Consider the following 13,238-nt stretch of genomic DNA (forward strand, 5'->3'; position numbering starts at 1 on the left):
GGAAAGAGAACATTCCATAACTACTTCTGAGCTTTTTACTTCCCAACCTAAGAAACAGGATAATCACTTTTCTTTAAACCTGGGTTTTCCTCTGAAAGTTTGCCCACAAATTCCCAGCACGTTGCTGAAGCCAGGATCCTTCCAGTGACTACTTTTATAGTGTAATAAAATGTTTTAATAAACTAAATGTAAGGAGTTACTAGTCTAATCATTATTATTGCTGCTGCTGCTGCTAAGTCGCTTCAGTCGTGTCCGACTCTGTGCGACCCCATAGACGGCAGCCCACCAGGCTCCCCCGTCCCTGGGATTCTCCAGGCAAGAACACTGGAGTGGATTGCCATTTCCTTCTCCAATGCATGAAAGTGAAAATTGACAGTGAAGTCGCTCAGTCGTGTCCACTCTTAGTGACCCCATGGACTGCAGCCTACCAGGCTCCTCCGTCCATGGGATTTTCCAGGCAAGAGTACTGGAGTGGGGTGCCATTGCCTTCAATCATTATTATTAGCACCATTCTAAACCTTTATGAAGCAGGTAACTTCCTTGGTGGCTCAGACAGTGAAGAATCTGCCTGCAATGCAGGAGACCCAGGTTCGATCTCTGGGTGGGAAAGATCCCCTGGAGAAGGGAATGGCTACCCACTCCAGTACTCATGGCTATAGTCCATGAGGTCGCACAAAAAGACATTTGCCCCTTGGAAGGAAAGCTATGACAAACTGAGACAGCGTATTAAAAAGCAGAGACATTACTTTGCCGACAAAGGTCTGTCTTGGTCAAAGCTATGGTTTTTCTGGTAGTCATGTAGGGATGCTCACTGGACCATAAGAAAGGCTGAGCACCAAAGAGTTGATGCTTTGAAACTGTGGTGCTAGAGAAGACTCTTGAGAGTCCCAGGGAGATCAAATAAGTCAATCCTAAAAAAGAATCAACCCTGTATATTCATTGGAAGGACTGATGCTGAAGGTGAAACTCCAGTACTTTGGCCACTTGATGGAAAGAGCCGACTTATTAGAAAAGACCCTGATGCTGGGAAAGACTGAGGGCAGGAGAAGAGGGTGGCAGAGGATGAAATGGTTGGATAACATCACTGACTCAATGGGCATGAGTTTGAGCAAACACTACGAGAAAATGAAAGATGGGGAAGCCTGGTGTGTAGCAGTACATGGGGGCACAAAGATTCAACTGAACAGCTATGAAAAGGTTGGTGTGCTTGGGACACTGCCACTAGGAAGCAAAGTGGTTCAAGATGGGAAGGACTTAATTGGTAAAAATCAAATGCTTCCCTTTACCATAGCTAGGGCTGGAGTCTTGACTGTATTAAATTGGTGTTTATCAGGTGCTACTGCTTATAATCATGACTATAAATTGAATCAAAAATATATAGCCCCTAGTTCTTTCCTGTTTTCTTATCTGTCACTAACTCGACTTACTAATCCTTACAAACACTTGAAGGCATTTTTTTCCTACCCTGTGGATGCTACTCACCTGCTTACTAAGACTGCAGTGGCACCTGAGAATACGTAGGGGGCCGCTCACTAACCCTGACACCCAATCATGATGCTCCTCACAGACTTATTGCAGGAAGTCAGCCAGGTTTCAGGGAGATGAATATCTGTCTGTTTCCTTCTGACTCACTGAAATGTGAGTAAGTGTTTGGAACAGACCCTTGTTTGGGAGGGAGTGAGTTCTCTTCGTGTGAGACAGGAGTCTGTGCTTTGTCTAAGAGTGGCTGGAGAGAAAAATGTACCTTTCTTTGCTTTTGTGCTCAGAACTAGACAAATTAACATGCTGGCATGAGGTACAGGATAAATCAGGAGCTATATTCTTCCAGAGCAGGCAACAATTTCACATTTCAAGAAACAAAGAACCAACTTCTGCCCCACATTAAGTTTTTTAAGAGTGTAAAGGTTTCCTGACACTAAACAGTTTGAGAACTCCCACCTTAATCATCCTAGGAACTATCCTGTCTAGGGGTAATTTTGCTGGTTACCACATTCTGAGTAGGAAATAAGACTAAGGGAGGTTTTCTGAAACTCTTTGATCTCAGGATGCCTTGGATAAATAAATACAAAAATGTGATTAGGTACACTGTGAAACGTTATTCAGCCATAAAAAGCAGGAAATTCTGCCATTTGCAGTGACATGGATGATGAACCTAGAAGACTTTATGCTAAGTGAAATAAGCCAGATAAAGGCAAATACTGTATGATCTCACGTGAAACCTAAAAATGTTAACTTACTGTACAGAGAGTAGAATGGTGGTTATCAGGAGCTAGGGTGTGGGGAATAGGGGGCGATGCTGATCAAATGGTACAAACTTTCAATTATAACATGATTAAGTTCTGGAGACCTAATGTACATCATGGTGCCTATAGCTAATAATACTGTCTCGTATACTTGAAATTTGCTAAGAGAATAGATCTTAAGTGTTCTTACCACACACACAGAAAAAACAAATATATAAGATGCTGCTAAGTCGCTTCAGTCATGTCTGACTCTGTGCGACCCCATAGACGGCAGCCCACCAGGCTCCCCCGTCCCTGGGATTCTCCAGGCAAGAACACTGGAGTGGGTTGCCATTTCCTTCTCCAATGCATGAAAGTGAAAAGTGAAAGGGAAGTCGCTCAGTCGTGTCCAACTCTTAGTGACCCCATGGACTGCAGCCTACCAGGCTCTTCCATCCATGGGATTTTCCAGGCAAGAGTACTGGAGTGGGGTGCCATTGCCTTCTCCGATATATAAGATGATGAATATGTTAATCAACTTGGTTGCAGTTATCTCACAATGTATATGCATATCAAAATTTAATTTGTCTATTTTAAATATATAAATGTTTTAATTAATTACTCCTCAATAGAGCTAGAAAAAAATATTGAGGATCCCAAAGAACTTCTGTTTATGTGAATTGCTTCTATCAGTGTTTACCATGGAAAATATTGAGGCAGATATATTTTCAATATTAATGTGTTAATCTCAAAATAACAGTAAAATTTTACATGTTAACATAAATAATACATTTTATGAAAAATAACTTTCCCAAAATAAAAGAATGAATGAGATGAATGATACTATTTTACATTTATGCCAGTCTTTTTCATATCTGACTTAAAAATAAACACTTGAATTCTCTTATCTGCTTCTGCATTCAGTCTATTGTAGATAGGTAGTTTTTGTGAAGTTATATGAATTAACCCATCATCACACAAATACATGGATGGAAAAATGAAACATAATTGTGGATATTCTTCTGATACTACACCAAAATTCAACAAGTGGTGTTTTGAAAAGACTAAATATGAAAACATGGGTTAAATCCCATTTCACCTGCCTTCCTTCATCAAAGTCATTTTAAAACTTGCATGTAGCCTAAATCATGTTTGCCTGAGTAGTTTTCTAGAAACGTTGGGTCAGCTGTGTCTAGTTTGAGCCGAGTCGGCTGAGACTGGATAGGACCACCAATTCTTGAATCAAGTGTCCTGGGTGACCTTCGAGCTGCAGAGGTCTGTGGCTTTGTTACACCTGCACAGAACCGTGATTACCGCACCTTTTTCCAATCACCTTTCCCTGAGGTGTGCTCCCCACACCTCAGACCGCCCTGCTTCTTCATTCGTATCCGGTAAATACCACCAGCCTTTTGCCCTCAGGGAGATGGACTTGAGATTTGTTCTCTCATCTCCTTGCTTGGCTCCCTTGCAAATAAACCCTTGCTGTGATGCAAACCTTGGCATCTATCTTTGGACTTGCCAGGGGTTGGGAAAGGTGAACCTGCTTTGATAACAGTCACAATGTGAAACCTGAAACCATTATCAGTGAACTTTCCTACCCTAGTGCTGGTTTGTAACATAGATGAAATTGGTCCTTCACAGAGTATAATGTGGTGGGGGAGACAGGCAAGTGAACACCAGCTAGAGGATAACATCCAATGAAGTGAAGTCGCTCAGTCGTGTCCGACTCTTTGCGAACCCATGGACTGTAACTTGCTAGGCTCCTCCGTCCATGGGATTTTCCAGGCAAGAATACTGGAGTGGGTTGCCATTTCCTTCTCCAGAGGATCTTCCTGACCCAGGGATCCCACCTGGGTCTCCCACACTGCAGGCATATTCTTTACTGTCTGAGCCACCAGGAAAATCTCTAACATCCAATAGGTACAGGCAGAGAGTAGCTTAGGGTCACAGAGGGGCTCATCTGAATGAGAGCTGGAGGGTCCTGGAAGATTTTCTAAGGAATACTTTACACTATATTTAGAAGAACTTCACTCGGAGTCAACTGCCTCTAGTTTGGGCTGAGCTGGTTGACTAAATAGGACCACTGACCGTTCAACTGAGCATGCACGATAGTCCGTACTCAAAGAGCAAAGAAAGATGGAAGAAAAGATAAGATGGAAAGAGAGATGGCAGATGCAAACACTGCAGATTGGTATGTGCCTGCGTGCTCAGTTGAGTCCAGCTCTTTTGTGATCCCATGGACTATGTAACCCACCAGGCTTGTTTGTCCATGGAATTTCCCAGGCAAGAATACTGGAATGGGTTGCCATTTCCTCCTCCGGGAGATCTTCCCAATCAGGCATCGAACCCACATCTCTTGCTTCTCCTGCATTGGCAGGCAGGTTCTTTACCACTGCACCACTGGGAGGCCCACAGAGATTGGTAGGTGACAGTTTTAATAAACAAGAGAACTTGCTCATGAAGCTTTTCTTGGGCAAGATAAGTGGGTCCCTGTGACCTCCTGCAAGGTGAAGAGTTTATACAGAGGCCTTCTTTAGTAGCATTCAGTCACATGTACAGTTCACATGGTCTCAGTAACACATTACTTTCTCAAGGCTTGGAGTGGCTCCTCTTGAGGGAACAGTGGATAGAATGTACATCCTGTGAAATTGCCAGTGTCCAGCTCTCCTAATATTTTCTCTTTTTCTTTTTATATAGTTTGAGGAGGTTTCTATGCATAGCACTAGCTTACCGTTAAGGTGTACACATTTCTCAAGTCCTTGAGGACTTGTCTCATTAACTTCTTTTACTCACAGTCCTTAAAACAGGGCCCATCATAGAGCTGATACACAATAAAGGCTTGTACATTTGCTCAACTAATGACTAACATCTTCATTAAGGTAAACCAGAGGAAAGAAGAAGTTAAGTTTATCTCGTAGAACGTGGAAAAGCTCAATGAAGGGGAAATATTATTCATATATACTTTAGGTTCTTTTAAGGAAATGTATCATGTGATGGATCCAGCCAGCTGCATGGTTCTCTTAACTGTTCTGATCTCTCTGAAAGACTTGGATCTTTAAATTAGAAATCAGCCTTTCTCTCAGAGGGGAAAAACATCAATCTTACTTAGTCTAAGTCAAAGAATAATTAATTGAACTAATATGAGGAAATTTCAGAGAACACAAAGACAAGAAGTACAGCCTGGTTTTAGAAGTGGTGACTGGGAAGATAAGAACACACTTCACTTAACAGCTTTTTGGGAATTATATGAGTTTCTGGCTTTGTCTTCCTGTGTGTACCTGCATGCTTCTCTCTGTAGACTGACTTCCTCTTTGATTATTCATCATTTCCAGTGCCCTGTAACTTAACCTGGGACTTCCCTGGTGGCTCAGTAGTAAAGAATCCACCTATCAATGCAGGTTTGATCCCTGGGTTGAGAAGATCCCCTGGAAAAGGAAATGGCAACCCACTCCAGTATTCTTGCCTGGGAAAGCCCATGGACAGAGAAGCCCTTGGACTACACAGTCCATGGGGGTCACAAAAGAGTCTGATAAGACTAAGCAACTAAACAACAGCAACAATAACTTAGACCAGCAGGTATCATTAGCTTTCCATGGCCCATCTCTAGTCTTCATTCTATTAGACCTAAGTTTTACTCAATACAGTCTTCTTTAGCTTGACACTCTCATAAGACCATTCATGATATTCTTTTTTTCTTAACGTCCTCTGCCAATCTTTGATTCTTTAGGTAGTTGTTATTTCTTTCTGAAGCCAAGACCTCTGCTTTCTCAATCATTAGGCAATTTAACTTTTAGTGCATCCTATGAGTGACACTAACGCCTGCTTTATTTGAAGTAATTTTGTTTGTACCATTTGGATTGGAGTCAGTCCTTTTAGATGGAAACAAATTTCAAATGTTTTAACATCAAAAAGTCAAACAGAGCCAATTTTGCCATTAGGATTTCTCTGACTGGCAGCCCAGTGAACTTTGTCTACACATCAAAAGAATGAAATCCGTGAAGATGAGAGAGCCTCTAAAAGATTTTGAACTTAAGTTTTGCCAGGAATCTCAGTCTTAATCACTTAATCTAAATCTTTTCGGCCTCTACATCCTCTACAATGCTATATGAGAAAGCACCAGCTATATTCCTTCCTTACAAGACTGAAGTGAAAGTCACTCAGTCACGTCTGACTCTGCGAGCCCATGGAGTATGCAGTCCATGGAATTCTCCAGGCCAGAATACTGGACTGGGTAGCCTTTCCCTTCTCCAGGGGATCTTCCCAACCCAGGGATTGAACCCAGGTCTCCCACAAGTGGATTCTTTACCAGCTAAGCCACCAGGGAAACCCAAGAATACTGGAGTGGGTAACCTATCCCTTCTCCAGCAGATCTTCCCAACCCAAAAATTGAACCAGGGTCTCCTGCATTGCAGGTGGATTCTTTACCAACTGAGCTATCAAGGAAGTGACTATTTGCCTCTAAGGCCCTGTCTAATTTTCTCCCAGAATTTGTCTCTCTTACACATTCCTACAGTTTCTAACATTATCCTTCACCAGAATTAAGTGGAGAATCTTGCAGTAAGTTCACTTTTATGCATTCACTTATTTAGCACCTACCATTTGCAAGAGAAGGCAATGGCAACCCACTCCAGTACTCTTGCCTGGAGAATCCCATGGACGGAGGAGCCTGGTGGGCTGCAGTCCATGGGGTCGCAAAGAGTCAGACATGACTGAGCGACTTCACTTTCACTTTTCACTTTCATGCACTGGAGAAGGAAATGGCAACCCACTCCAGTGTTCTTGCCTGGAGAATCCCAGGGATGGGGGAGCCTGGTGGGCTGCCGTCTATGGGGTCGCACAGAGTCAGACACGACTGAAGTGACTTACCAGCAGCATGTGCAAGTTAATGGGCTCAGTACTTGGTGAGAGCCAATATGTTGACTACTTGTCCTCAGTGAGCTTGAGATCTCTTCTCAAATATTGTCCTTAAAATCTTGCTCTAGCAGAAATTGTATGAAGCATATGGGAGGATATGGAAGTGCACTCTGGTTGATGCCATTCAGCAGAATGAAAGAACATTTGGGTACATTTTCTTTAGATTCAATATGAACCTTTTTTTGTTTGTTTTGTTTAGTCACTAAGTTGTGACTCTTTGCAACCTCATGGACTGTGTAGCCCACGAGGCTCCTCTGTTGATGGGATTTCTTAGCAAGAATACTGGAGTGGGTTACCATTTCCTTCACCAAGGGATCTACCCAACCTAGGGATTGAAAACGCATTTCCTGCATTGGCTGATGGATTCTTTACCACTGAGCCACCAGAAGAGCCCTTTATAAAGGTATGGGAGGTGGCTTACACCATCAGAAACCTCTGAATCTTAAGGTCAATTCAGATGTTTCCAGGTTTAAAGTTGAGGGGCCTGCTGCTGCTTGCTGCTACTAAGTCACTTCAGTCGTGTCCGACTCTGTGTGACCCCATAGACGGCAGCCCACCAGGCTCCCCCGTCCCTGGGATTCTCCAGGCAAGAACACTGGAGTGGGTTGCCATTTCCTTCTCCAATGCAGGAAAGTGAAAAGTGAAAGTGAAGTCGCTCAGTTGTGTCTGACTCTTTGCGACCCCGTGGACTACAGCCCACCAGGCTCCTCCATCCATGGGATTCTCCAGGCAAGAGTACTGGAGTGGGGTGCCAGTGCATGCTGCATTCTGTGGGGTTGCAAGGAGTCGGACATGACTGAGTGACTGAACTGAACTGAACATTTTTCAAGCCCTTTGAACTACATACTTTCACAGGATATGCTAGGGTAAGGCCATTCCTTTTCTTCTTAACGTTGCAGCCCAGAACATGTACACAGAGGTTGTAAACTGAAACTTAGCTTGCCAGTCTCTGAGTACCAATGAGATCCTACTCATGCAAATGCCCAGATGTTCTCCTCTCACCATTCTCTCTTGTACATGTAGGGCACTTCTTGAGTCCCTGGGCTGAGACTTACACACCTGTGCTCCAAGATCAGTCATGACTGCTGCTGGCCCCCACAGCTTAATGTGGTGCCCTCCCTCCTCAACCACCAAGTGGGTGTAGATAGATTCCTTTCTCTTTCTGCTCTTGTGATAACTTCAGACTTCATGCTGACACATTGGCTTATGAACCTGCTTTAAAATGAGGAGGCTGCAGCCTCCTCTCAATCTGACATTATTTAGATGGACTCCCTCCCTGAAAGGCTGGCTTTTACTCGAAAGTGTTACCTGGAGCCAGGGAGGTTGACCTGTGGCCATACTTCCATCCCCCTCCCCAGGGTGCATACTTGCATCCCGGGCAGCTGAGTTTCAAGGCATTCAAACAAACTACCACATTATATCCAGAAACACTGTTTCCTCCTGACTCTTGGCTTTGCTTCTGAGTCTGACTCAGCGTTTTTTCCACTGTACTTCCTTGAATTTTGGCTTCTGTTCTTTTCCATTCTCCGCCTTCTCCTTCCCCAACTACCTAATTCCACATGACACATATGACTAACTCTCGTGTTCAACTCTAGCACAAACCCCTGCCGTATATTTATATATGTAATTTTTAAGTAGAAAATTATAATAGTGATTATATTTGTTTTTTCTTTGATAATTGCATGAGGTCAAATTGACATACATGAACTGTATATATTTAACTTCTATGATTGGTGGTTCAGACTGTAAAGTGTCTGCCTGCAATGCAGGAAACCTGGGTTCGATCTCTGGGTCAGGAAGATCCCCTGGAGAAGGAAATGGCAACCCACTCCAGTACTCTTGCCTGGAAAATCCCATGGATGGAAGACTCTGGCAGGCTACAGTCCATGGAGTCCCAAAGAGTTGGACATGACTGAGTGACTTCACTTTCTTTCTTTCTTTTCTTTCACATATTTATATGTTGAATAAATTTTTAAATAATATAAAAATATTTTAAAAAGTACTCCCACAGTTATGTAGGGGTGTGTGTATTTGTGTGTGGAGGTGGAGGGCAAGGAGGAGACATTCGTAGGAGGCAAGCTAACTTGAGGACGCAGAGTCTGAAGGGCTAGTCTTACAGACCCACACATCTGTTTGAGCTGTGAAACATCCCAGGGAGGAACTATCCCCAGGAGGTGTCAGGTGTGCAATATTAATCCAAAGAACAAGAGGTTTTTCAAGGGGAAGTGTTCATTTGAGTAAAGCAAGGTGTCAGCTCTAAATCTCTGAGCAGGAGAAGGGGAGACATGGTAAAAGGATTACAGAGCAGAAAGGTAATTGGGAGGATCACCCTGCTGCTGCTGCTGCTGCTGCTGCTGCTGAGTCGCTTCAGTCGTGTCTGACTCTGTGCGACCCCATAGATGGCAGCCCACCAAGCTCCCCTGTCCCTGGGATTCTCCAGGCAAAAACACTGGAGTGGGTTGCCATTTCCTTCTCCAATGCATGAAAGTGTAAAGTGAAAGTGAAGTCACTCAGTTGTGTCCGACTCCTCTAGACCCCATGGACTGCAGCCCACCAGGCTCCTCCTTCCATGGGATTTTCCAGGCAAGAGTACTGGAGTGGGGTGCCATTGCCTTCTCCGGAGTATCACCCTAGGGACAGAGTAAAAGATAGTGTCATTGATATATTTTGACTATGTTATTCCACAGTGGTGTGGTGGATTGTTTCTTCATTTCAGCAGATACATGACCAGATTAGGAACCAAAAAGAGGGACTGACTACAAGTTGGAAGCCACAGAAGGGGTTCAGATTGGGCCACACAGAATATGCCACTTGGACATAAACGTTATTCTGAGCCCAAAGTAACTGAGAATAAACAGACTCAAGAAAGACGCTGCCTTCCTCGCTCTTTCACAGGAAGTGAAGGACAATTCTTAATCGCCAGAGACAACTCTAGACTTACCAACTCAAAGAGGGCACCAGAGAAATCTAATAACAAGCCTTACTAACTAGCCCTTCTCTGTCATTCGCTTCCCTGTGTATTTACCTTTCCACAGTTTACAGCCCATGACCACCTAAACTACTTTTCCTTTGTCTTGTTGTCTCTCTACAAATTATCGTGCTTTGTTAAGATGCTGTATATGTTCTAACCACCCTGCCTGCTGAAGAAGGTCATCCAGCAGATGTAGACAGCAGGTCCAGCAGGTTAGTCCCTGAGCTGGACCCAGGCAACTGGAGGGTCCTCACCCCATCCACTTGGAATGCGTCTTCCACCCACTGTTTATACGCTAGGAGCCACTCTGGGGACAAACCTTGAGAGAGTAAGCCCGCATTAAGACCAACTGGACTGCGTGTGTGACTGCACCTTGTTAAGGCCTCTGTATAAACTTTCACAATTCTGGCAGGTGAGTGTGGATACCCACTCATCTTGTAGAGGCTGGAGACAAGCCTTGAATGGAAGTTCCCATGCTTTTTAAATCTGCCACATGCTAATCTGAAGTGACCTGCTTCTTTCTTTGGTCTTTTCTTGCCCTCCTAAATGGGTACCAGTTTGTGAACCAATATCTTTGAGTTACTCATCACTCAGTTTCGCATATATATGCTCCATGCACACATTTATAACTTCTGCTTGTTTTTTTTTTTTTTTTTTCTTGTTGTCTTCTGTTTTGTCAGTTGAATTCACAGGGCCCCAGACTGTGAACCCTAAGAGGGTACAGGGGGAAGTAACCTCCTCCATCCTAGCACCACTTGATCCTGCATGCTCAGTCATGTCTGACTCTTTGCGACTCCACAGACTGTAGCCCAACAGGCTTCTCTGTCCATGGATTATCCTGGCAAGAATATTGGAATGGGTTGCCATTTCCTCCTCCAGGGAATCTTCCCGAACTAGAGCTCAAACCTGCATCTCCTGTGGCTCCTGAATTGGCAAGTGGATTCTTTACCACTGGAGGCATGAAGTGAAAGCCCCCTAGCACCAGTAAGTCCAACTGAACCAAGAGCAGAAGCCAACTATGACCTGTGCACCATACTATGCAGTCTGGACCATCGTGGTAGTAAGAGGAGGAGAGGAAAAGGAGGACAGGAAGACACTCTTGCTGCTAATTGATATCTGAGATCTACATTCTAGTGACCCACAGAAGATTAGAGGAAAGATTTAGGCCTGGAAATTTACACGTCTCTAAACATGACTTGAGTCAGAGACATCGTATTATAAAACTCCAATCCATTTACTATATGCCTCTGTAATTGCTCTCATGCCTGAGAACCCAAGGGTTACACACATCTACTCGGTATATTACAAGCAGATCTCATTTCATTGTGTTTCTCTTTAGTGTGCTTCACAGGTGCTGCTTTTTTACAAATTGAGGGTTTGTGGCAACCCTGTGCCAAGTGAGTCTATCAGTGCTATATTTCTAACAGCATTTGGCCACTTCATGCCTCCATGTCATGGTAATTCCCACATTTCAAACTTTTCATTATCATTATGTTTGTTGTGATCTGTGACCAGTCATTTTGATGTTACTACTGTCTTTTGCTGAAGGCTCAGATGATGGGCAGCAGTATTTAGCAATAAAATAGTTTTTACTTAAGGTATGTACATGGAGGTGTTTTATTTTTTTCTTTTTACATGGAGGTTTTTAAGACATAATTGCATTGTATACTTGATAAACTATAGTGCAGTCTAAATATACCTTGTATGTGCACTGGGAAACCAAAAGGTTTATGTAAATTGCTTTGTTGCAATATTGCTTTATTGTGGTCGTCTGTAACTGAGCCTGCAATACCCCCAATGTATGTACTATTGCATGTAAGGTGCCTTTCATTTTTGGTCTATTTCCACCCCAGCCCCCAAGGTATGGTTTCCTTATATGCTCCTCTTATTGTCTCTCAGTAATTGCAGCAAAGCAACAGAACTTTCTGTATTTATCATCTTTGGGCTGTAGGCTACAGAGATGAACATGTGGATGGAGAAGATAGGCGATAAGCATTAATGCTGATTAGAAAAGACTAGATCAAACGGTTGCTAAATCACTTTGTATCGACTGACATACAGTTTAATTTGAAGCAAAACCACAACTGTTTATATTTCTACATACTTAAAACAATAGATATATGTTCTATAAACTGGCAAAAAGAAAATGTGCTTATTTTTAACTAAAAATACCACATTTGTTAATGCCAACTACAGTGGGAGTTACATTTAAAATAGTTTAAATAAGTCACTTGGAATCTAAAGGAAAAACAATCTTTTTGTTGCCCTAAGGTATTATAGAAATTTAAAATCTATATATACCACTGAAAGAGGGTAGTGAGATAACTATTTGACTGCCTACCATGTGCTAAGAATGTATGGCATGCCGCATGTGTTATTATTTTAAGTTTATTTTCTTTTGGTTTCTCATAACAACTTTATGAGCTATTGTTATGTTGTCCAGAAGCTTATTGTTATTAGCAATAAGATATTAGCAAACTTATTCTTAGAGGGCCAAGGTCAAGAAATGGCCCAAGAATGCACAGCTGGTAAACAGCAGGAGTGGGGATATGGACCCAAGTCCTGCCCGGACTCTAAAATTCATTCTCTGTGTACTATATTATGGGGCCAAATTATGTTGTGGTTTGAGATGCATACAAAATCCTGGCTTACATTCTGCCAAACTGCTTAATAGGGAAAATAATTATATATATAAATATAAATATAATGTCATTTATGCAGCATTTAGGATCTAAGCATTTCAGCCTGGCCAGTTTAAGAAATACCCATTCTCTCAGTTTCTATTCAAGGCAGCCACATGGGCTTAGATTGAAAATTCCTTTTAAAGATATGAATAAATATGAACAGTTTCTTTTCTTTCCTTTCCTACACACTGTGGCATTAATATTGGCGTTTTACTTCCTAAAATTGCATCCCGAGGTGATTCTCTCCCATCATGTCTGATAGGAAATACAAAACAAAAAAATCTAACTAGGATGTAAACACTGTGCCTCCTGACTGTCACACACACAAGTTTTGAAGATAAGCAGACTAACAGATGTAATCATACAATGTAAGTCTGCTCAGCATTAAAAAGCAATGGACAATCAACACACGCAACAACATGGATAAATAGCAAACACATTGTTCTG

The sequence above is a fragment of the Bos indicus x Bos taurus genome, chromosome 20, assembly GCF_003369695.1.
Source record: "Bos indicus x Bos taurus breed Angus x Brahman F1 hybrid chromosome 20, Bos_hybrid_MaternalHap_v2.0, whole genome shotgun sequence".
Lineage (NCBI taxonomy): Eukaryota > Metazoa > Chordata > Mammalia > Artiodactyla > Bovidae > Bos > Bos indicus x Bos taurus.